At 48.1% G+C, this 26008-nt stretch overlaps 1 protein-coding gene across 2 annotated transcripts in view; it reads left to right on the top strand.

Annotated features, from left to right (window-relative positions):
• IGF1R (insulin like growth factor 1 receptor) overlaps window positions 1-26008 on the top strand; it is a 260335-nt gene that overhangs the window by 113066 nt on the left and 121261 nt on the right. The gene's annotated exons all lie outside the window — the stretch shown is intronic.

Below are 26008 nucleotides of genomic sequence, written 5' to 3'. Positions count from 1 at the left end.
AGAAAAAAAACAGAAGACACAAGAAATGAAAACATCATTTTCTGTACAGGAGAAACTAGAACATTATCAGTGTCACATCTTTACAAATTGGTTTGTAATTTCAAAACCGTTCCAATACAGTTTGTTTGGAGATTGATAAAATGAACCTGACTTTTTTCTTGAAACATTAATAGTGAGACAGGTTTAAAATTTTATGGAGTGGGGCTGGTGCTGTGATGTAGCAGGTAAAGCCTCTGCCTATAGTGCCAGCATCCCATATGGGTGCTGGTTCGAATCCCGGCTGTTCCTCTTCCAATCCAGCTCTCTGCTATAGCCTGGGAAAGCACTGGAAGATGGCCCAAGTCCTTGGGCCCTTGAATCCACATGGGAGACCTGGAAGAAGTTCTTGGCTCCTGGTTTGGATTGGCCCAACTCTGGCCATTGCAGCCATTTGTGGAGTGAGCCAGTGGATGGAAGATCTCTCTCTCTCTCTCTCTCTCTCTGCCTCTCTGCCTTTCAAATAAATAAATAAATCTTTTAAAAATTTTTTATGGAGAAAAGAGGAATGAAGCAGGGTCAGAGTGGGCTGGGCCATGGCTGACCGCTTCTGCTAGAAATGAATGCCCCCTCAGCATCACTGGTGTTGCACATCAGGACATGTGGAAATCCCTCAGAAATGGTAACCTGGCAAGGGACACTTAAGACAACTGGTCAAGACTGGGCTATACTGTGAGGAACCGTTTAGATTTATTTAAATTTTTTGCAAATTAGTATGTGGGTGTGCTTCTATTACTTATCTTTTTTTTTTTTTTTTTTTTTGACAGGCAGAGTTAGTGAGAGAGACAGAGAGAAAGGTCTTCCTTCCGTTGCTTCACCCCCCAAATGGCCCCTATGGCCGGCACACTGCGCTGATCCGAAGCCAGGGGCCAGGTGCTTCCTTCCTGGTCTCCCATGCGAGTGCAGGGCCCAAGCACTTCCACTGCCTTCCCGGGCCACAGCAGAGAGCTGGACTGGAAGAGGAGCAACTGGGACAGAACCCAGTGCTCCAACCGGGACTAGAACCTGGGGTGCCGGCGCTGCAGGTGGAGGATTAGCCTAGTGAGCCACGGCGCCGGCCGCTTCTATTATCAAGCGCTTTTTGAATAGAAACAGTGAGTTCATTATCTTTATCTTTCTTGGTAAGTTAACAGTGTAAATAAGATTGTAGGGCAGGACACATATGGAAACTACGCAGAACTTCACCTATCTTGCAGGTACAGTAACTGGTGTTTGCACGTGCCAGGTCCTGGCATTCTGCCCAGTGCTGCCGCCATGTTGAGTCTCTTCCTGGCTTAGTGGATTTAACAGATGACTGGGGCAACACTGGGGTAGTCCAAGGTCAAGGGAATTAAGGTCGCCATTTCTCAAGGTCGCCATTTCTCAAGGTTGCCACCTCAAGCTCATCTTTTCACGCACTGGCTTAAAAATGTGTTCACAGCCGAGTGAAGGATTGATTACCTTATTCCTCTCTTGTTTATGTTTAAAACAGGTTTGAGCAAATCACTTCCTTGCTGTTACGTAGGGTTCCTTGAAAGACTGGAATTTGTGAGTGCCTGATCTAGACTGTTTTTAAGAAGGAGCAAAACTCGGTGACAAAAATGGGTAAAAACATAAATAGTTGTGTTTGGGGATGAGAGGAAGTAACTTTTTCCCCTACTCAGTTGAATTAAATGGAAAACACATTTTAAACACAGCTGGTTGATAGAAATCTAAATTTGTATATTCTGATTATTTTTTATAATGAGAATAAATTTATAAATGTCACCATCCGTCTCCCCTTGAAGTCTTTATAGCAAATAAGCTTGAAAATATTGTTAATGGCCAGTGCCGTGGCTCAACAGGCTAATCCTCCACCTAGCGGCGCCAGCACACTGGGTTCTAGTCCCAGTCGGGGCGCCAGATTCTATCCTGGTTGCCCCTCTTCCAGGCCAGCTCTCTGCTATGGCCCGGGAAGGCAGTGGAGGATGGCCCAAGTCCTTGGGCCCTGCACCCGCATGGGAGACCAGGAGGAGCACCTGGCTCCTGGCTTCAGGATCAGCGCGATGCGCTGGCCGCAGCGGCCATTGGAGGGTGAACCAACGGCAAAAGGAAGACCTTTCTCTCTGTCTCTCTCTCTCTCTCTATCCACTCTGCCTTTTAAAAAAAAAGAAAAAGAAAAAAAAAGAAAATATTGTTACTTGTTCATACCACATGTGCACATATATTAATGTAAAGTTTAAGATTTAGGTGGGGTCATGTTTTTGTGTTCTGTGCCATTTTTTAGCTTAATAATTTACCTTGATTATCTCGTTGTTAGTACGTGTGGATCTACCTTGTTGTTTTTAACTATTACATAATGCTAAAATGATGGACACAATTTATTCCATCACTCCAAATTAGGCATTTAGTGTTGTTTCCAATTTTTTAGTATTACAAATGACCCTGCAATAAACATGTCTCGAATATGCATTCTTTTAGTTTAAAATAGTTTGTTCTCTCAGAAAGTTGCTCAATAATCGACTTAGAAATTCTTTCATGATAATTACTATGATTGCTTATTTTGAGTTCTTCTCTTAGTTTATCATTTCCATAGTACATAATCCTAAACTATTATCGCTGAACTAGTACTTTGGCTAAAAATACAGTCTAGCTCAGAGATGGGAAATCTAAATTGATACCTCAAAATTTACCTTTTTGGAGCTGTGACTTGCTGAGGAAGTGGCAGTGCGCAGGCAGAGTGTGCTCTGTGTCTGGGAGCTCTGTGTTGCAATGCGGAGTTTAGCCAGAAGCTGTTTCTCTGTTTTGGTTGCTGAACCATGGCAAGTTATTTGTTGTTGGGAAGTTTTTTTTTTTTTTTTAATTTTCCCATTTAAAAAAAAAAAACAAAACACTTTTATCTTGAGATGCTTCAGATTCACATGCAGCTACAAGAGCTGTCTCATGGGAAATTATCCCCCTAATAGTAACGTTTTGTAAAACTGGACAATGGCTCAACCAGAATGTTGGCAAGATACATTTCGTCTGCACAAAGGAATTTCATGCTGCTATTTTGTAACCATACCTACTTCTCCTCCTACCTCTGCATGGGCCTGACCTTTGGTCACAACTGATCTGGTCTTGCTCCCTAAAACCAGAGTCAGTGTTAGGATGCTCCCCAAATGGAAGTATACATTATGTGACCTTTTGTGACTGACTTTCCCCCTCAGCACAAGTCTTTGCAGATTCATTCAGGATGTTGCCTGTATCAATAGTTTGTTACTTTTCATTGCTGAATAGTATCCCAGGATATGGATGTATCAGTTTGTTAAACCATTCACTCCTGTGCTCAGGTGTTTGAGTGAGCATGGGTTTTCATTCTTCTGGGGGATACATGAAGACAGTTGCTTGGTTATGTAGCATGTGCATTTTTATTTATTTTTTGAGAAACTGCCAAGCTGCTTTCCAGTGTGGCTGTACTGTCTTGCATCCCCTCAGCAATGTGTGACCCAGTTCACGTCCTTGTCAGCAATTGGTGGCGTCACTATTTTTATTGTAGCCATTCTGACAGATGAGGGGTGGTATTTCATTTTGTTTTAATTTGCATTTCCCTTTGGCTAATGGTGTAGAATGCCTTCTTTGTGTTAGTTTACTATCTATACATGCACTTCAGTGGAACAACTGTTCATGTCTTTTGCTGCTTCTAATTGGATAGTTTGTTAATGCTGAGTTTTCACAATTCTTTATGTATTCCAGATACTAGCCTTTTGTTCTGTATATGATTTGTAAATATTTTCTCCCAGTTTGTAGCCTGTCTTTTCACCTTCTTGGTAAGACCTTTTGCTGAGCAGAAGTTTCTAATTTTGCTCAAGTCTAATTGATCAATTTTTCATTGTATAGTTTCTACTTTGGGTGGCAATTTAAGAACACTTTGCTTCACACACTAGATTTCAATTTTTTTTTCTCAAAGTTTCATAGGCTAATGGTTCCCATTTAAGTTCCTTTTGAGTAATTTTTTAAAGTAAGGCATGAGTTAGCTGTCGCCACAGCTCACTTGGCTAATCCTCCGCCTGAGGCGCCGGCACCCCAGGTTCTAGTCCTGGTTGGAGCGCCGGATTCTGTCCCAGTTGCTCCTCTTCCAGGCCAGCTCTCTGCTGTGGCCAGGAAGGGCAGTGGAGGATGGCCCAAGTGCTTGGGCCCTGCACCCACATGGGAGACCAGGAGGAAGCACCTGGCTCCGGATTGGTGCAGCGGGCCGGCCGTAACATCCATTTGGGGGGTGAACCAATGGAAAGTAAGACCTTTCTCTCTGTCTCTCTCTTTCTCACTGTCTAAATCTGCCTGTCAAAAAAATAATAATAAGGCATGAGCTTCTTGTGTTTTAGCTGGGGACGTCAATTTGCTCTGTTACTATAGCTCCTAGGGAAGGCTGATCTTCCACTGCACTGCTTCTGATACTTTGTCCAAGGTCAGGTGCTGCTGTCATGGGGTGGGGGACTATTCCTGGGTCTCAGTTCTGTTCCATTGATCTGTTGTTTCTTCCTCTGCCAGGACCACACAGATTTGCATAGTGTACCTGTGTGGGATACTTTGAAATCAGGTACCCTGATCACTTCTGCTTCATTATTTTTAAAAACTATTTTAGTCATTTTAATCCTTTGTGTTTCAAAATCAATTTCAGAGCAACCTTGTCTACATCTTAAAAAATCTTGCTGAGAATTTGCTAGGAATTGCAGTAAATCTGTGAATCAATTTGACAAGAATGAACAACTTTGTTAAGTGAATTATTTCATTCTTTGAGCATAGTAGTTTCTGCATTTATTTAATTTTCCTTTATTTTCTTAGAACATTTTATAGTATTCAGAATACAAGTCCTGTGTCTGTTTTGTTAGTTGTCTGTAGGTATTTAATTTCTTTGTTTATTGCTGGTAAATAAAGATACAACTTGCTGAATTCACTCAATAGTTTTAGGACTTTATTGAGAAGAATTTCTTTGGATTTTTTGTTTGTTTGTTTGTTTGTTTAGATGACTATGCCATTTACAAATAGAGAGGGTTTTATTCTTTGCAATGGATGCCTTTTCCCCCTTTTCTTGCCTTATTGCAGTGTCTGAATAAGTATGGTGAGAGCAGATATTCTTGCCTTGTTTGTGATCTTAGAATGGTTTCCATGGTTTTTGAGCCTTAATCTAAAATAAAATCTTCAAGACAGAGCAAAAATCCTTTTCTATTTCAAAAGCTTTCCCTGTATTTAGATGGGACTGACAACTGTTCACCATCACTCCATGGCACTTAATTTTAGTGTAGTCTAGAGGAGTTAGTAGGAGGGTACATCAAAATGTTGATGGAAAATGGAAATAAAAAGAAACTTCATTTGGGTGCAAAAATTTTGAGATCCATGCATGGCTTTTTCAAAACAGATATTTTCTATGAACTTTTTAAAAACCTCTGCTATATACTATTATTTTTGTTTAGTAACATTTGGTAAATTTGGGTAAGGATCCTGATGTTATTTCCCAAAAAGCACTTTTGTCACAAAAGTGAGTTTATATAAAATGCCATCCTCTGTAAAATGCCTTCCTTCTTCTGAGGCTAGGTTAGCAGTTATTTATTGTTTATTTTTTTTGCTAGAATCACAGATAAGTTGGAGCAATTTATCACATATAATAGGGTATTTAAGTCCAATTTTAGAGTGTAAATAGTGTTGGTCCAACTCCCAATTAGCTAACATCTGTTACAGAAATCTACATTTTTCCCAGGCCCGCTCGCAGAGGAGGTGTAGGGGAACTGTTCCCCATTTGGGGATTACAGAGTTTCTGAGAATCTCCATTATTGTCTTGCCAGAAAGGATAGTGTCAGGTAAGGTATCTGTCTCGGTGGCCTGAATTGGCCAACAGAGAGATCCCCCGGGAGGCCAGTGTGGGCTGACTTAACTCAGAGTGAATGTAATACCCTCTTAGTGAAGCTGCTTCTACCTGCATCACTGGGATTCTGATCCATGTAAAACTGCATACTAATGATGTGCCTAGTTTGTTGAGAGCTTTGATTAAACCAGAACATACATGAACTCACATGCATATGTGTATCTATGTATTCATGTGTGTTGAGGAGGGATTAAGTGGTCTAACATGCAAAATAGCTCCAGTACTTTGTAATTTTATGATTACAACTTGAAAATCTCTGTGTCGCTCTGCCTTTCAGATACACAAAGTTGCAAAAAGAAGAATAGCGACATTTACATTTTCATCCTCTTTATTGGAGGTAGTATTGATTAATCCTAGAGACCCGGGCTTTGGGACCAGACCCCGTAGCTCCAAAGGGTTGGGTGAAACTTGTCCAGAGTCCTCTGCAGTCCACTGGAATAAACAACACCTTTTGAGCTCTTTGGTAGGTTGAGTTGGATGATGTGATAAGCATGCAGCCTACTCTTAATGCTGACAGTCAGTGACTTGGGTTGTTTTTCCTTGGAGGACCTCTGGCACTGATCCCCCTCAGACAGTACAACAAAGAAGGACAGGGGGTCTGTGTTGTAGGCCTGGAATGTGGAGTGTGGGTTTCCTTAAAGCAAAGCACTTCTCCATGACCAACCAGGCCTTGGCCGCGATCAGCTAGGCCGGTTATGGATGACCCCCAGTGCCCAGCCTTGAGGCTACTGCCCAGTACTTGTCCCCCTCCCTGTCAGTGCTCTGTCCATGGCCACCTGGTGCTCCTGGGTGTAATAAACATGGCCCTGATGCTCCTAGACCCCAGGCACAAGTTCCTTGGATCAATGTGTGCGTGTGTGATTGTCCCACTGGTTGACCTCAGGGTGGGCTTTGCCTGTCCCAGTCATCTGAGGCTACCAGGAGCCTTAGAACAAGGTGAGGGAACCCTGGAAGTGTGGCATAGTTTCCTTGGTTCATCCAAACAAGACTTGGAATGATTAGCTTTGTTGCAAATTGTCCTTACTCTGGTTTAACTGTTGACCAGAGAGTTAATTTTTTTTTTTAAAGAAAGTGAAAACTCCTCTAGAATGTTCTCAACAGGTCACCCAGTGGAACAAAAAGCCATTCAGGGAGCTGCCTTGCACTTCTTTCCAGCTCAGTGAGTGGTTGCTTTGTGCCTGGTTGTGTATTTGAAGACGTGGGATGACGTGAGATGTACAAACCTGCCCAGCTTTCTCTGCTGTGGTAGGAAACCTTTGGAAACATGGGTGATCTCCGTGCTGACTCTTCAGTGTCGTGCAATACCACTGTCTCCTTTATCTGCTTAGGAAAAGTGTCCAGGTTTCTGTATGTATTTTCATTCACGGGGCTTATTTAGAACACTTGGCGAGGATGCTGTGCGCAAGCCAGTAACCAGACCACATCTCCGGTCACAAGACGATGATGCTGATGCCTGTGCTGTTGAGGGACCCAGAGCCGGGCGGGTGGAGGAACTCTCCCTGCCCTGCACTGTCCTAACCTTTCCGTCTGCCGCAGAGTGCTGATCCTGACGTAGGCACTTCTTACCTCTCTCACCCATTGGAGGATTGCTCAGAGCCTGGGGTCAGGGTTGGCCGGTGCTGACATTCCTTGAGCCTGCAGTGGAGTTTATGTACCCACAGAAGCGCCCTGGATCCATCAGCACCTGCAGTGGCTGGTCATGAGACTTGGGCCTGCTTCAGGGCTGGGGCCAGGCTGTCCGGGTGTTGACTGGAGCTTTCCTCGTGGCCCCTGGGACGAAGTCCCAGCCCAGCAGCAGGACTCCCTCCCACTTAGACACTCTTGTCTCCCCTCTTCCATCCTTTCCTCAATCTTTCAGGCCTGCGGAACAGAGTGAAGCCACGCTCTGCCAACCTGACCTGTGTTACATGAGGGGTTTCGGTAGAAAGTAACTTTCAGCCATCCCAAACACACAATCTTCAAACCAGCCCCAAACCCACGTTCCTAAAACCACCTCCAAATGCCGAAGCTTGCGGGCTGGCTGAATCTAGGAGAGGGTGTTGGAGTATGGCTAAAGGGAAAATGGGTGGAGAGCTTTCGCCTTCCTAACCCAATGTCAACCCATGGTGACCCCTTGACCTCTTGGCAATGGATCTGGAGTATCCTGTATTTATTGATCCTAAAATGGTGGCCCCTCAGCCCAGGTGGATTTAGCGGGTTCCACCGTGGAAGCCTCTTCGATCCTCAGCCTAGAAGGAAAAGAGTTGTTGCCACCCTCAGCTGCAGCCTTGCGGAAGGGGCGTGTGTCTGCCTTTTCAATGGGTCGAACATGCTTTTACACCTGTACCTGGAGGCCCTTTCTGGTGTGAGAACATTTGGTTGCGAGAGATGGGCTCGACTCCCAAGGCTGCATCTTCCCAGGGAGAGCAGGGCTGTTATTTTGTGCCCCGGGTTTGATGACAGATTTGCTCCTGCATCCCCGAAACTGCTTTCCAGTGGTGGGTTGTGCCCCACCCGACTCCACTCCTCTCGTGGTGCTTTACTGCTTGGTAACTGGAATGGTGATCGGTAAGTTAGTGAAGAAGTCCCAGGTGGTGGGACTTCGTGTGACGGGCTTCGTGCAGGAGCAGATGAGTGATGAGTCCTCCGATCCCACAGATTGCGATCTAAAAGCACCGGATTCTATGCCGCTTGCACAGAGAGGAAGCTGCCCACCGGCATGGGTGCTGTGGCTGCCCTGATGCCAGGGTGAAAGGAGGAGCTGCAGGAGTCAGGTCTGTGTCCTGAACTGGACCAGAGAAAGGTCAGGAAAGCATAACTGTATTGCACACCAAACACAGCTCTCTTCCTGTGGCCTGTGTCCTGTCACTCACCCGGGGTGTTTTGGCCCAGCAGTGCCACTGTCTGCTTAGAATGCATAGAATGAGCGTGTCTTCCATCCAGGGTTGTAAAGGCAAGTCTGTACAGCTTCCCCCTTTGAGGGGACCACTTTCTGGACTGCGTGTCAACGATAAGTTTGCAGTTTGTGCAGTTCTTCCAACTGTTTATTGCTGGGCTTTGGTGGCAGCCCTGAGAGTGAGACTGACCTGTTGCTCCTGACAGCCCTTGGAGACTGTCAGCCCCGCTCTCCAGCTGGTGGTCCAGCTCAGGGGAGGGGAGGCGAGGCGAGGCACCCCGGTCATCGCTGCAGGTGACACATTTTCTCTTTGGTTTTCCTCTTCTATCTGATAGTCTTCATGGTCTCCCGTGAGGCCGTGGTTTCTTTTCTTTTTTTTTTTTAATTTTATTTATTTATTTATTTATTTTTATTTTTTGACAGGCAGAGTGGACAGTGAGAGAGAGACAGAGAGAAAGGTCTTCCTTTTTGCCGTTGGTTCACTCTCCAATGGCCGCTGCGGTAGGCGCGCTGCGGCCGGCGCACTGCGCTTATCCGAAGCCAGGAGCCAGGTGCTTATCCTGGTCTCCCATGGGGTGCAGGGCCCAAGGACTTGGGCCATCCTCCACTGCACTCCCTGGCCACAGCAGAGAGCTGGCCTGGAAGAGAGGCAACCGGGACAGGATCGGTGCCCTGACCGGGACTAGAACCCAGTGTGCCGGCGCTGCAAGGCGGAGGATTAGCCTAGTGAGCCGCGGCGCCAGTGAGGCTGTGGTTTCTAACCCAGCTGCGTGGAAGGCCCAGGTTTCCTCCTCTCTGTTTCTTCCCTTTGCACGCAATAACCCATCTGAGCCCCGCCCTGGGCAACATTTCACTCTCGACTACAGAATGTGTCCTCTGCTCTATCCATTATTAGGAAAAATCATCCCAGACAGCTGGCAGGAAATCAATGTCCACCTGAAAAGTCACCTCTGAGGGCCATCTATTGAAATCCAAAATGGCACAGGCTAGGCTGCTAGTCCTAAGCAAGCCATCGGAGAGGCTTGGGCGCGTGACAGCTTAGCATCCCACAGCTGTTGCACAGCGCCCTTCAGTCTCAGGGCTGGACGCAGGGGACACTGCTGGTTTTAAACAGATTTTCCTTTCTTGATGGGAATGCAGAGGACGCTTGTCATGGTCATCACTGAGGCACCAAGATCAGGCAGGCACCTCACCGATGCACCTGCTTCATCATCAGCAAAACTGCACGTTCACATCCAAAACCACCCCCCGCTGTGAAGCTGTCTGAATTCTAGCAAAGGACTACACGCATGCATTTAGGGGTCCCAGGGACCCAACGGTGCTCCCGCTGAGCGTGGAGTTGTACCTTCACTGAAATCAGAGAGTCTTACTAAAGTCTTTCTCCTGCAGATCTCTTGGGAGTAAATTGCAGATTGACATCAACACAGTAGAAGAGATTGGAGGCAAAGAATATTTCTTTCAGAAAACATTGTGCATCCGAGTGTACATTCTAGGCTGCAAATATTTAACAAGAGATAATATGTCATACTTCCTAATACTTCTGTCAAAGTAACAACATCAAAACTGTCACTTTCACAGGCTACATCTCCTCCTTGTGTAGTAAGGCAAGCATTGGGATACAGCGTCTTGTCTTTTTAAAGAAAGATATATTCTGACTACTGCTAAAACTGAGAGTGATTTGAGCCTGTGACTTAAAGGGCAGAAGTAAGCACTGTTACTACAGTGCGAACAGTAACAGGAGCCCTTGGTCACATTTAAGCTGCTCTCCGCAAACCCTGAAACCTAAGTCCTCCATTACAAATGTTTGAAAATGCTTTCAAAATAGATTTGTTTATTGACAACGCAAGATTGTCTTAAAGTTAAGTTTTCCTTTTTGCTATTTGTTAATTTTCACATCTGTCCATGTGACAACGACTGGATCTGTTGAATTAAACACACATTCCTTCTGACTAAGAAACTTGCATGTGGAACTGGACTCCTGCTGGAATTTTATGATCAGGTGCGAGAGAATTTGGAGCCTTCACAGCAGTAGTAACTCCCAGCGCCCGTGCCCTGCAGGTTCTCCAGTTGCCACCCTGAAGAACAGACCAGCCTTTGTATCAGCAGGCGTGAGGTTCTCAGGAAGAGGGGTAAATCAATACAGAGATATATAATGGTAGACAAAGCTACACGTGTTTACAGAGTTTGAGCACACAGAAACATCCCGTTCAAAAGCCTGTTGAACTTCAGTCTGTGTTTGGACGTTCACAGCAGGCAAATCTTAACAAAAGACCAACTCTTACTGAACAAAAAAAAAAAAAAAATTCTGTGTAAGCACAGAGTGTCAGTACAAAACAGCCAAAAACTAAAGCTCAAGTTTTCCAAAAGAAAACCACAATGAATTGAAGGAAGCAGACAGCAGTTAAGAGCAGTGATATTTAAAGTGTGGGTGTTAGGAGTGGCTTGTCCTGCCTCACTTCAGGGATGTTAATTTTAAAATGAGAAGCAAGTGTTCAGCACAGAGGTTAAGACTCCACATCCCGTATTAGAGAGCATGGTCACAGACTACTGTTTCCTATCCAGCTTCCTGCTAGTGCTCACCCCAGGAGGCATCAGATGGTGGTGGTTCCAGTGCTTGGGTTCCATGCACCCAATCAGGAGAGCCAGAATGACCTTTGGGCTCCTGGTTTTGTCCTGGCCAGGGAAGGCATTTGGGGTGCGAGCCAGCAGATGGGGAATCTGTGTGTCTGCCATTCAAACAAAAAGGAAAATCATAAATGAAAATTAATTTAAAAGGCTAAGGCTAAAATATAAAAATGCATATTTTACTTTGTATACATGAATATGAAAACATATATATGAAAAATCCCATAATTTGGAATAACCACTATCATCTTAGAACGGTAACCAGGGCAACAACTACCCACTAGCATTTGTCCTTTGACTGTAACAGCCACCTATTGATGGTTCTGATTTCAAAAACCTCCTTCCAAACAAACAGATATCCAGTCAAAACATACATGTTAAAATTAGAAAGGCTTTGCTAATTTGTCTTCTTTTTGTAAAGATGGATCTTACTCTGAAATCTTACGTGAGGGTGCTCTGGTCACTCCAGGTACATGGGACACCCTGGGAGATGCTGGGTTCCAGTACTGACAGTGTCTGTGCGTCAGTCATCTCTTCTGGCTGAGAGGCAGCTACCACCTGGAGGTTCAGGTTCTAGCTCCCCAACATTAACAATCCTCTTAACACTCGTTGGCATTAGCCAGTAAATGGGGGGTAGGGGGACCCTCTGCAGAAAACTGTCAGTCATTCATACCTTAAACCCAGCTGTTAGGAAGGGCACTCTGACTGAAGTGAATGTGGAGATTTCTGAGGTGCTAAGGAGGGAAAATGAGCTCTTAACTGCCTGGTTAACCCTAGGATGGTGGGGACCTGTGTTAACCAAGTCAGCCCGACCTCAAGACCAGGTCAGGACTCTATCTGGGCATGGGCGGGAGGCAACAAGAGCAGGTCCTGTGCGGCCAACTTCCCGCGCTCCATCGTCTACTTCTCCCCTTCCAAACAAGACCGCTGAGACTTCTGCATAAAGCAACAGGAACCTTAAACACTCTACCTTCTACGGCTGGCAGAGCTGAAGCCCCTCTCGAGGCCGTGAGAGCATCCCTAGGTAGCCCAGCCCAGTCACAGAAGAATCTAAAACACGTGCCCTGGGCAGCATGCTGGGTGCTCCTATCTTCTGTTTTCTTATTAAACCATGCAATCACCACCCCATTTGAAATGTTTCTGACCCCAGAGAAAAAGTTCCATGGTGCAGTTCTGAAGATCTTCCAGAGTCCCTGTTCCATTAGCTGCTCTGAAGAAATGATATCATGGGGCTGGTGCTGTGACATAGCGGGTAAAGCTGCTGTCTGTAGTGCCGGCATCCCATATGGGCACTGGTTCGAGTCCCAGCTGCTCCTCTTCTGATCCAGCTCTCTGCTATGGCCTGGGAAAGCAGTAGAAGATGGCCCAAGTCCTTGGGCCCCTGCACCCATGTGGGAGACCCGGAGGAAGCTTCTGGCTTTGGATCAGCCCAGCTCTGGCCATTGCAGCCATTCGGGGAGTGAACCAGCAGATGGAAGACCTCTCTCTCTGCCTCTCTTTCTTTTTCTATGTAACTCTGACTTTCAAATAAATAAACAAATCTTAAAAAAAAAAAAAAGGCAGGGAGTCAGGAGATGAGGAAGGGCAGAACCAAGACCTTGGCTGTGTATGGCTGGCATTGACATTTTCCAAGGAAGGAGCTATGCGCATAAGAATAATGATTACGTATAAAAAGGCTGTGGGGGGGGTTGCCTTTAAAAAGGGGGAGGCAGCCAGCTGCCACCAACCCTGTCACCCCTGTGGTTCCCATTGGAAGAAGGCATCACAGGAACAATTGTCCAAGCTGGGAACAATGTGTTCTTGTAAACACTGTGAGAGCTTTTTTTTTTCCTTTCAAAGATAAATAAAGACGGCATAACCTAGAAATAATATAACTACTTACGCACAAAGAAAAATGTTGGCAGTTGCAGTGTGACTTAGGTTGAAGGGTTTGTTTGTTTGTTTTTCCATTTTACAGAGAGGTACATGAGCAGGGATGTGGCTGGAACTGGTGAGCTCTCTCAGCCTTGAGCCCACCTGGCCTCTTCTATTGGGAGCAAGCTCTACCTTGAAAAACTTGAACAACCACCCAAAAGGCCACTGTAAAGCTACTTTCTCAGTGGGAAGTTGGAGAAATTAATGTTTAACCAAGTAATGAGCATAAAAATCCCTTATTTGCTTTAATTCATTGAAATAGATGCTGGAAGCCGCGGAGGAGAAACCATGGAGATGGGAGGTGTGTGTCATTGTGTGGGGCTTGTTTGGGGTTTGCTGCTTTGTTTGTGGATTTAAAAAAAATCATTCACCTTTGAGAAGACCCCAGTGAAATCAGGAGGGCCAGAGACGTCGGAGACGTGGGGACTCCATGGGCAAGCTCTTAGTTCTTCCAGCAGTGCTTGCTGAGCCCTGAGCCTGGGCCAGGTGCCTTTCTGGAGCTGATAGCCTGCAGAGAACAAAGAACGAAAGGGCTCATGGCTCTACCGTCCTCACGGGCAACTTCCCACAGGCACAGGGCAGGGCCCCCCGGTGGGTCTGCACACTGCTTCCGTGGCCTCCACTCGGCTGTCTGCATCTCAGAACCAGCACGGTACCCTCCGCTTACCTCAGTGTTGCGTCTCATGGTAGTTAGCCATGGTCAGAAAGTAGTCGATGGAACATTCCGGAAATAAGCAACTCGTAGGTCTTAAATAACTTTTACTACAGGATATTGCTATAAGTATCCTATTTCATTATTAGTCATTGCTGTTTTGTCTCTTCAGTGGTCATTTGTAAATGGGATTTTATCATGGTTATGTACAGTCAGGAACAAACATACTCTATACAAGGTTCTGCGTTATCCACGGTTTCAGGCCATCTGTAAGATGTCTTGGATGGGCGAAAGACTGCTTACCTTACTGATTTTCATCTTGATTCGTCCAAGCATAAATTATTACTTTGTGCTACTAGTTAGTTTACTGAGTAATTGTGTCTTGCATATACACTACTTCTCTCACTCTCATGCATGCACACTTGTGTGTAAGCTTTGCACAGGCAGAGATCTTGTGTTCTTGTGTGGCCTGTGTCCTAACCCTGAGAACGGAGCCTGGCACCAGACAGCGGCTCAGCAGACGTTGGCCGGGCGTGTGCTCACGCTGGGTCTGTTTGAACGCTGTCACGTGTGCCTCCTGTTGGAGTTCTGAGAGTGTATCTACCTCTAAAAGGGATGATCCTGGGGTGCCGTGGAGCTGAGTTTGTTTCCACCTTGGATTTGGGGCCCCCAAAGTTCCAAATGGCTCTGTACCCTGCCCTGTGTGGGTGGTAAAGTCACGGTTGTGGTTCCTGGCTTCCCCGTGGGTGCCGGCGGCTCCACGAAACATCGCACCTATTCCTTCAGGGGCCTTGCAGGGTGATGTTTTCCCTCTTAAGGAAGCCACCTGAAGTCTGAGCTGGATCAGCCCAGGGCTGCAGCCGGAGCCCCTTCTCGGGCCTCCGTCTCCTGGGTAGCTATGACGACTGCTCTGAAGCCCACTCAGGAAGAAAGCAAACCTGACACCCGGTGTTTGGACAGTGAGTGCCGCCTGGGGACTCTTGGCCGAGTGTGGGGTTGCTCATCTGTGGTGACAGATGTCGGGCTGTTATTTAGTAACCTGGATCTGTTTTCCTTTGCACACAGCATCTCTGGATGTGGAGTGCTCGCACCAGGGACAGCAGCGCTCAGCCTTGCAGATGGGTTCGCAGGTGCTCAGAGTATCAGAGAGGAAAGTGCAGGGTGTACGTCACCGGGCTCTCGCACGTCTATGCTTTTAGTTTTTAGAAAATGTCTGTGGGCCAGCATCATGGCGCGGTGGGTTAAGCTGCCACCTGTAATGCCAGCATCTCATATGGGTACTGGTTTGAGTCCTGGCTGCTCCACTTATTTTTTCTTTGTTTTTATAGCTTTCTTTTTTTTTTAAAGATTTATTTATTAATTTGAAAGTCAGAGTTACACAGACAGAGGAGGAGAGGCAGAGAGAGAGAGGTCTTCCATCTGCTGGTTCACTCCCCAGTTGGCTGCAGTGTCCTGAGCTGTGCCAATCCGAAGCCAGGAGCTTCCTCCAAATCTCCCATGGGGCTACAGGGGCCCAAGGACTTGGGCCAACTTCCACTGCTTTCCCAGGCCACAGCAGAGAGCTGGATCAGAAGTGGAGCAGCCAGGACTTGAACCAGCACCCACATGGGATGCCAGCACTGCAGGCGGTAGCATTACCCACTACACCACGGTGCCGGCCCCTGCTCCACTTGTGATCTAGCTCCCTGCTGATGCACTTGGGAAAGCAGCAGAAGATGGTCAAGTACTTGGGCCTCTGCCAACCCACATGGGATATTCCGATGGAGTTCTAGGCTCCTGGCTTCACTCTGGCCCAACCCCAGCTGAGGCAGCCATTTAGGGAGTAAACCAGCAGGTAGAAGACCTCTCTCTTACTCCCTCCCTTCTCTCACTCCCTCCCTTCTCTCCCTCCCTGTAACTCTGCCTTTCAAGTAAATAAATATTTTTAAAAAATTAAAAGAATGTCTGTGTATCTGCTGCCATTCATTCCACACATAAGGACTGAGTGTCCTGCTGTACTGACGTAGCCACTGGGGACACAGACATGGACAAAGCCAAGTCCATAGGCAGATGGCACTGTTCAACTTGTAGTAAACAGATGATAACGTCGGGCAGATAGCAGTGCTGGGAACAAAACGATACGGTGTGCTGGCCGGAGGGCCCTGGGGGCCCTGGATGAGTCCCTTCTCCGGCAGTGTTTGCCCCGAGACCGTGAGTCAGCGCTGGGAAGGTGAGCGCGGAGCGCGTGATGGGAAGATCTCGTGACGGCCTCATTTATTCACTCCACACATCTTCACTGAGTCCTGGCTTGGTGCCTGCGCTGTTTCCAGTGCCGGGGCTGCAGCAGGTGGACACAAAGGCCTCTCGTTCAAGTAGGGGAGGGAGATGGGAGAGCCCTGGGGGGGGGGGGGGCGGGTGCATGGCTGGTTTTGGGGTGATTTTTGTAGGATGTCAGAGAAGGTCACTCTCTCCTGGGGTGAACGTTGGGCAGAGACCCACAGGAAAGCGAGGAAGTGCGTTACGCTGCTTCCTTAGGGCACGCTACCACCTCACCCGGTTACTGTGCCCACAGCCTAGAGTTTAAGAGATGTTTTGATGGTTAACAGGTATTTGGGAGTGGGGTACAGACTATTTAGATAGTGAAGTCCCACTAAATCTGTACTGTGTAAGTCAGGCACATCCCCTTCCATGGCCCCTCAAAAATAATCGTGGGTACGTTTTCTTTACCTGTAATGTGCAGGGTCACAGCAACTCCACAGAATTAAGGGTTTCGCCATAGGAGCTTTTGCTCACGTGCTGGCCAGCAGGTCCGAGACAAGTGTTAAAAATCAAAAACCAAGTTCCACGACTTCCCCTGCATCTCTAGAAGGGGCCGGTGATGTCTTTGTAGAGTGTGTGTGATTTCTAAAAGATTGCTTGTTTTGCACCCGGCTTGTTTTCTTAACCTTTTTGCCTTTGAGGAGGTTGTAGGATCCACTGCAGCTTAATTGAAGACCCAGTTCTTTCACAAGGTTTGTCTGGTGTCTCCACATCATTTCGCTCTGTGGAACCCTGGGCCAAGGTGGAGGAGAGCAGGCCTAGGAGAGGGAGGAAGAACGAGGAGAGATGGGTATTTTCTCACCTAGGGCTTCGACCAGGTCCCGGCCCTCCTTGGAAGCAGCGTGTGTGGAGAACACCTGGGTCCCCAGCACGGCTCAGCGGGAGGAGGCTGCTGTGTTAAACTTCCTCTTCTCTAGTGAGGTAGCAGGCTTTGCCACAAAACTCTAAAGCCCTGTGTGTTTTGCAGAAGGTGAGAGGGGAAGGGCTGGCAGCCGTGATCACCCTGTCTCTGGTGGTAGGGCAACAAGGGCCGTGTCTTTCCCCTATTCCCACTGCCCTCTGTTGCTCTCCCATTAAAACCATTCCTGGGGGCCAGCACTGTGGCATAGTGGGCTAAGCCTCCGCCTGCAGTGCCAGCATCCCATATGGGCGCCGGTTGGAGTCCTGGCTGCTCCTCTTCTGGTCCAGCTCTCTGCTATGGCATGGGAAAGCAGTGGAGGATGGCCCAAGTGCTTGGGTCCCTGCACCCACATGGGAGACCAGGATAAGCTCCTGGCTCCTGGCTTTGAATCTGTTTAGCTTTGGCCATTGTGGCCATGTGAGGAGTGAACCAGTAGTAGGTTGAAGACCTTTCTCTCTGTCTCTCCCTCTCTCTGTCTGTAACTCTTCCTCTCAAATAAATAAACAAAAAATCTTATACAACAACAGCAAAACCCATTCCTTGCACCTTAGAGCACGCACTGTTTCTAAGAAGGGTGCTGCATCTCAGAACTTTGATGACCTCTTTGATTGCAGTGATAAGTTCACATGGACTTGGTGCCCTCATGGAGCTTGTTCTTTTGGAAAAACCGGCCTCCCTGGGCCTTCAAGGTGGTGGCAGGTGCTGGGCTGGGAGGGCAGCCGTGGAAAAAGGGTTGCGTGAGGGAGAACATTTGCCAGGGTGCAGCATATTGAGCGTATCGATTGTTGTTTGTGATCAGAAAAAAGTGAGTTTTTCCTTCCCTCCTTGGATTTCCAGCAGGCTGGGTGAAGTTTGAGTGTGGCGATACCAGTTTGCAAGCAGCCGATTGAAGCGTTCCATCTCTTTGAAGGGGGCGGTCATCTCCACCTGCTTTGGCGATCTTTAAGTAAATTGGCAGCCCCCATTTTACCAACAGAGAAGAACCCCCGATTTAAAGTGATAATAAGACTTCAGGGAGATGAAGGATGGGGAATCTGGCTTGGCAGATAGGAATCTGGGTGGTAGCCCCCTACCCTTGACAAGCAGCTCTGCAGAACGCCCTCCGGTCCCTGTGCCTGCGGCGAGAGACCAGGAGACCCAGAGATGTCGCAGCCCCGGGTGTGGGATCCAAGTGTCTCTTTGTCTCAGTTGTTTTCCTCCTTCTTGGAAAATGCAAACGCTCACCCAGTCCCTGTTCCTGCAGCTGCTGGAGCTTTTTATGAATGGGGCCCAGCCAGAAGGGGGAGGGCTTGTGTTACACCAGCCATTGGGTGACACGTTTCATTCACTCACAGCCATCCAGCCCAAGCGTTATTCCGCAGAACTGTTCATTTTGGACGATTTGGATTGGACACCTCCTGCCCCCTGTGCACCTGTGGATAAGATCAGGCCGTAAGCCTGTGGGTGCTTTAAACTGAGTGCTTGCTCAGTTAGCTGGGGGAGGAGCAGTGAGCTGAGAGCAGGGGAGGCCTTGCCTCTGCTGGGGGCCTCAGTCACTTCTCCCTGCCCTTGCCACTCAAGAGGAGGGCAGGTGCCGTCACCCTGTTCAGGCCTGGATCCCCGGCAGCCAGTGAGAGTGCAGTGGGTGTGGGGAGGTGACTTCTCTCTGTGCCTGCCCAGGATTGCGTGTGTGCCAGCCTCTCTGCCCTGGGCCCCACCCTGCTCCCCCGAGGTGGCTCTTTATTGCTGGCACTTGAGGCCCTGTTGTTGTGGCCAGCAAAACCTGAATTGGAAGCTGTGTGACTATGCTGGTCCTTCTCCTGCCTGCTTCCTGCTGGGGCCCAACAAAGAGGGCAGCCATTGTCTGGGCCGTAAATGAACCTCTGAAAACAAACACCCCGGGCGGGCGGGCGAGGGCTGGCCTGGTCACAGCTGCCCCACAACGGGCCTCAGTCCTCACAGAGGCCCGGAAGAGGCACTTCCTTTGTGGCCGAGCACAGAGCCTGAACGAACAGAGCAGATCCCGGACGGACCAGCCGTGCCGAGCACCCTCGGACCATGTTTCTCCAAGTTGGAGATACTGGGGATGTGTTTCTGAGCGCTTTCGGGGGAAAGAATTCCTTGCTTGAGGCCCTGTAGCCACACATATGGAGGCTAATTCTGTTCTTTTTTATTTTTTTTTATTTTTGACAGGCAGAGTAGACAGTGAGAGAGAGAGAGAGAGACAGAGAGAAAGGTCTTCCTTTGCCGTTGGTTCACCCTCTAATGGCTGCCATGGCCGGTGCGCTGCGGCCGGCGCACCGTGCTGATCTGAAGCCAGGAGCCAGGTACTTCTCCTGGTCTCCCATGTGGGTGCAGGGCCCAAGCACTTGGGCCATCCTCCACTGCACTCCTGGGCCACAGCAGAGAGCTGGCCTGGAAGAGGGGCAACCGGGACAGAATCCGGCACCCCGACCGGGACTAGAACCCGGTGTGCTGGCGCCGCAGGCAGAGGATTAACCCAGTGAGCCGTGGCGCCGTCCGCTAATTCTGTTCTAATGCTGTTCTGCTGAACACTGAGACTGGAGATAGAGACGGTGATGCTCCCACTTTTGAACCCCACCCACCCCACTGCCCACTGCCCGCCACAGGTGGGTGCTATAAGACTCCCGGGGCCATTCACAAAGAAGATCCAGGTGGTGATGGACCGACTCCCTCTCTCTCTCTTGCTGCCCAGATTTTGCTGTTGTGTAAACACGACTGGTGGTCACGCAGAAGCACCATGTCCCAGCAAGGATGGAGGTGCCTGCCAGTGCTCACCAAAGTCACTTTCCTTGTGGCCCTTGTGGCTTCCCTCCTGTGTGTGTGGCTCTGTCTCCGAGGGTTCTGTGCCCACGCCTGGCCCCTCCCCAACCTGGAATGCCACATCTGGGCTGTCTTAGGCATGGCAATGGCAGCTGGGCTTTCTTACCACAAAAGAAAGGGAGGCGCAGTTGCTTGTGCTTCCGCTGAGTTGCTGCAAAGGAAGGTGTGAGAGGGAATGGGTTGAAGACGTGTTTGCTGTTTATAGCGAGTCTTGGATGCGGCTTGTCCCTGGTCTTGGGTGACAGCCAACACAGTGCCGCCATATGCAGCAACCTGGGAGTATGAACTGAAAGGCTCAAGGTGTGTGTCAGCTCTTCGATCGCAGCCATGTTTGAAGTCTGGTTGGGAGCCTTATTAGGAATAAGTCACAGGGAGCTGGAACAGGTGTGGGAGGGTCTTCAACATGGTTGTAGCCCTGGACTAACAGCGGATGACGGTGGAACACTTAGACCCCTGGAGGACTTTAGGATGGAGAAAGGTTGAGGAAGAGCGGCAGTAAGAAATGTGGGTCTTAGCCAGAAAGACCTTTGGCCAGACCAAGGTCCTGAAGCTTTCCCCCTATACTTTCTTCTAGCAGTTTCATAGTCTATGGCCTTAGCCATTTTGAGTTGATTTTTTATGTAAGGTAAGAAAGAGAGGTTCTAATTTCTTTTTTTTTCTGTGTGTTGACATCCAGTTTCTCCAGCAGCTTTTATTGAAGTGTGTGTTCTTGGTGTCTCGGTTAAAAATCGGTCGTCTGTTAAGTGCATGGATTTGTCCCTGTACTTTGTTTTGTTCCATTGGTCTATGTGTCTGTTTCTGTGTCAGAATCATGCCATTCTGATTCCTGTAGCTTTGTGGTCTGTTTTGCACTCAGGTAGTGTGATGTGTCTAGCTTTGCTCCTTTTGCTCAAGGTTGCCTTGGTGACTTGAGGTCCTTTGTGATACAAATGTCACAGAAGGCTGGAGACCAAAGCATTTCCGAAGGGGGAAAGGAAGTGTGAGGTCTGAGGTTGCTGCACTGGGTGGCCAGAGCACAGGGGATAAAACTCTCCTAGTAGGAGCTCCTGCTGGATTGTCCAGGGGCTAAGGAACTGTCCACTCCTGTTCCTGAAAGATGCATAGAAAATGGAAGAGAGGTAGGGATGAAGAAGGAATGGGGAGCCCAGGACTAGAGGAAGCCTGTGGTGTGGTTTGGTTTTGAGGGTGGAGAATAGCCAAAGTGAAAGCCAGAAAGCCAAGGCCTGAGATCAGGACGGGGCTGAGCGTTGTGGGGCAGCCACGGAGGTGCTGCTCCTGACCAGCATCCCGTATCAGAGCGCTGGTCTGAGTCTTGGCTGCTCCACTTCTAATCCAGTTCCCTGCTGGTGAACCTGGGAAGGCAGCCTTTGATGGTCTGATTACTTGGGCCCCTGCAGCTCTGGCTTTGGGCTGGCCCAGCCCTGGCTGTTGGGACCATTTGGAGAGTGAACCAGCAGGTGGAAGACCTCTCTCTCCTCCTCTGTGTCTTTCCCTCTCTATATCTCTGCCTTTCAAATAAATAAATATTTGAAAACAAAGTAAGGGGAAAAAAAAGATCAGGATAACTTTCCGAGATGTTTTGAGCAACAGCAACTTCTGGAGCGATGCATACAGGCTGAGAATTCAGCGCTGTGGAAGACGAGGACCGCTGGTATACACAGATCCACGTCTTCAGAGTGCATCTATTGTGGCTGCAGTTTCTGTGTGCGTGCAGACGTCTGCATGTGCGTTTGATTTATCTAGCACCATCGAGGCAGGAATTGTTTGTGTTGAGGTTGACTTCCCGAGTAGTCGAGGCTTCTCAGGGCACATGATGCTTAAATGTTTCCTCTTATGAATTGATTGCACTTTGCCGTGTTTAATAATGGGTCGTTTTCTTGGTAACCCAGAGCACTATTATAAAACCTCGTGCTTCAAAACATGTTGACATGTGGGGCACTGCTTCCCTTTAAACAACCGAGAACATCAGTGCATGTCTATGGAATGCATCTTGTGTGTTTCCCCTGCGTTGTGGCATCATAAATTCTGATCATAGGTGAACTGACTCTCTCCCTCTCTCTCAGTAAAATAACTCTCTGTGGGTTTTGATCAGCGATTTTCCATGAAGCTCAAAGATCTTTTGTGATTGCTCTGAAGTTGGCACCAGGTTCCAAGTGTTTCATGGTTGAGGTAGTAGCATTCTGAAGACAGTAGCATCGACCCACAAAGCTTTCCCGTAGAACTTAGCTGGGAACTGCAGATGGGAACGACTTATGTAATACTTTTAAATTGTGAACCACTTTTGTTTGTATCATTCTCTGTTTTTCTGTTTGCTCTCATAAGCTGGTGGTCTTAAGTGAGTCATACCCCCTAGGGGTCTGTTTGTTCCTTTATTTTTTTCTGTACACAATTCCTTATGTTTGCCTAGATAGGAGTTGTGCTACAGAAAATGAGAAGTAAATGTAATATGTTCTATTGGTAATTGTTTCCATTTTAAGTAGATACTAAACTAATGATTTTTTAATTGTAGCTGAGTTCATGAAAAAAGATTCCCTGCTGTTTTTTTTAAAGCTGGATTCAGTAACTTGAAGATAATTAAAAATGTACAGGTCTCAATAATGCTTTTATATTCCACTGTGGGCTAACCAGTGTTCATGTATTGTCAGTGGATAGAGTATAAGAATGCCATGGAAATAAATAGCCTGTTCCAGACATTTATTACATTATTGTTCATTAAGAGGAACTTTTTTGTTTAAAAAAAAAATCTTGCTTCTCAGTAGTTCTCAAATGCTAAGAAGTGTCTGGTTAGGGCAGTATCACACCCTTTTGCAAAGTAATCTTCCATGTCTGAATAGTGTTTCTTGTAGCCACCACTCTGAAGCCTGGTTTGGGACTAGGGCAAGGCATCTAGGTGGCACTCCGCAGGTGGAGGGGAGGAAGTGAGCACATGGCTCTGTGTTTTTGAGAGGGACAGCAGGTGCAATGGGACCTGAGTGGGGTGGTGATGCTCAGGTAGGCAGTGCCAAGACTGCCCTGACAAAAAGGAACTTACTAATCCGTGTGCTGGTAGACCTAGTGAGCTGCAGAAAAATTTTTAAAAGAAATGATAAATTCTCACAGATGAAACACAGCATCATTTTTCGCCCAAGTTTGAAATTCTCATTATATTTGAGGGTATTCTCTTTTTGGGGGGGAGGGGCTGTTTTATACTTCAGTTTGAATTTAGATAACCGAAATATTTTTGAAAAAATTAAAAATTTATAAAAATTTATTTGAAAGGCAGAGACAGGCCATGCTCGTTCACCGATGAAATGCCTACAACTGGCAGGACCAGTGCAGGCCAAAACCAGGAGCCCAGAGCCCAGTCTGGGTCTCCCACATGGGTGGCAGGGACGCAAGTACTCAGGCCACCACCCACTGCCTCTCATGGTGTGTATTTAGCAGGCAGCTGGAATGGGAAATGGAGCCAAGACTCAAACCCAGGCACTGGGGTAGGGAACACTGGCATCCACAGCAGCCCAGCCTCTTAACCACTGCGTCAGACGTCTGCCCCAGTGATCCAAAACCCAAGGCCGAGGGTTACTGGTGGAGCACTCCTGGCAGCTCTCACCAGTGTGCAGGTGAGATTTAATTGTTAGACATGCCCCCTGAGACATGGGCAGCTAAGAAAAAACAAGGTTAAATCTGAGAGGCCTTACTCCCATCCCTTCCTCAAGGCGGGTTTTCGCTTGGGGCGAGCGTTTCTCTAGCACTGCCTCTCTTCAGGTGGGCGCCCATTCATTCACTCCTGTGTTTGGGCAGAGCTGCAAGAAGCCTGGGCTTCCCGTGGCGCCCTGCATTCAGTGTGCTTCCATAGTTGTCTGTTTGAGAAGGTGCCTGCGTGTGCGTGTGTGTGCACACATGTGTGTGTGTGCAGGACTCATTCCAGGCACCCCGGGGCACTCTTGCCCACTACCCCCTCCCTTGCACGCAGCCCCTGTGTCTGTTTTAGTAGCCTTTTGGGTAAAGCAGCTTGTGAAAACCCAAGGAGGGTCAGGAGGAAGTCTTTGCTTTGATTGTCTTGTTTAATTAATTAAGTCTTTAGTCTTGGCCTTTAAACTCTAGAATAACATCCTAAATAACTCTGATAAGTAAGTCATTACCGTAAATTATTTCTTTTGTAAACTCACATAAAGGGCCCTGAGTTGTTTCCGCTCACAACACTTCTGACTCCAAATGTGTGGGTTTTTTCCATGGCGGCATCAGTTCTCCTGTTCTCCAAACACCAGCTGGGCGCCCTGCAATTGAGCTACTTCTGGCACTAATACCCAGAGCTAGCAGCAGACTCTGCAGGTTTTAGGGTTCTGTCCCACACTTCCCCCCTCACTGAGATGTTAGCTGCAAGTATTGGGTGTGCACATATCCTGTCTAAAAAGTTGAAGATTATATAAATTTCCTCTTTACAGTTTGATAGCTGGCTAACAAGATGGCTCAGCAAACTCCAGAAAACACTTCCGTTTACTATTTCGGGTTTAATACGAAGGATGCAGGAGATAACACGGGGCAAGGTTTGGGGAGTGTGGAGCTGCTTTGCAGAGATCCCTAAGGCAGGAATTCAGCTGCAATGCCTTGTCCACCTGGCCAGCCCGCTTCGGCTGCAGCAGGGTCTGTGTGATGTCTAAGCTGATTCAAGGGGACTGGCACAGGCCAGCTCACTGGCCATACTTGTCAGGGGCCACCTCTGCAGGTGTCTTTGGGCTTGAAGTACCTCCCCTGCCTCTTCGGTTGTTTGTTGGTGATGAACAGTTTACATCCCAGGTGACTGTGGGAGCCCCTCCCTATAAGTGCCATTTGTAGGAATAAATATTAAATAAACAGTTCCTAGCTGGTGTTTCTGGGAAGCCTGTGGGAATGTGCTCAGTGTTTTCGGCATTGTGAAGAGCATAGCTCTTTCTCTTAACCCTTCCTGTGGCTGTGTGTTGAAAACCAGGAGCAGCACTGTGGCCGGAAAAGTCCGTTTCCTGGCGTTTAGTGAGACACAGCCACAGATGTGTGTACCCCAGCGCAGGGGCTGGGCATCCGTACAAGGTTGACACAGGAGTGGGTGCTGGGCCTGGCGGTTGGGGTGCCTGTGTCCCACCTTGCGGCATCTGGCTGTGGTGCCCCGCTCTCCTGCTGCCTCCAGCTTCTTGCTAATGCAGACCCTGTGCGGCTCCAGGGAGAGAGTCCCTGCCTCCCACGTGGGAGACCTGGGTTGTGTTCCTGGCTCGTGGCTCCAGCCCCAGCTGTGGTGGATCAGCAGCTAGATCTCTCTCTGTTTCTGTCTCTCTCTAAAAAGGGAAGGCAGATGTTGACACAGCCACCCCTCCCCGCTTTATCTGCAGGGGTTAGGTTCTGAGATAACCAGCGGATGGCTGCAACTGCGGCTAGTTAGTCCTGTATAACTGTGTTTTCTCTTATGAATGCGTGTCTGTGGTAAAGTTGAATTTATGAATGAGGCGCAGTAAGAGAATAACAAGTAATAACAAGAGAACACTTAAAACTGTTGACTGTGATAAGATCGCCGACATCACTACTGTTGAACTTTCGGACTGTTACTAAGGAAAATAAGGGCTCCTTGGACACAAGCACTGCCACGCCACGCCAGGCGGTCTGGTGTCTGAGACCACGGCTGAGTGATGGGTGGGTGTGGGTGTGTAGGGTCTATGGCCTAGGGAGGCCGGACAAGGGGATGATACCCAGCTAGGACAGAGCTGAACACTGTGAGAGTTCATCCCGCTTCTCAGAACAGCCTGAGATGGAGATGAATTGCTTGTTTCTGGAATTTTCCATGTAATATTTTCGGTCTACAGTTGACTGGGGGTAATTGAAATGGCAGAAGGCAAAGCTGAGGATGGGGGGCTTCTAGTGTATAAGAAATTTAGGACACAGCTGACCCTAAACTGACAGGCTGGCTGCTGCGTGCATCGAGCAGCTGGGGACGCTGATGTGATGTGTTCTCTAGGCACTGCCCTGCTCACCCCGGGGCCCTGGGCCAGGCTCACAGGTGTCCCAGAAGCTGCTCTG

This window comes from Lepus europaeus, chromosome 11 (assembly GCF_033115175.1).
Source record: "Lepus europaeus isolate LE1 chromosome 11, mLepTim1.pri, whole genome shotgun sequence".
NCBI lineage: Eukaryota > Metazoa > Chordata > Mammalia > Lagomorpha > Leporidae > Lepus > Lepus europaeus.
Note: the sequence above shows the minus strand (reverse complement) of the source record. Positions and strands in the feature narration are given on the sequence as shown.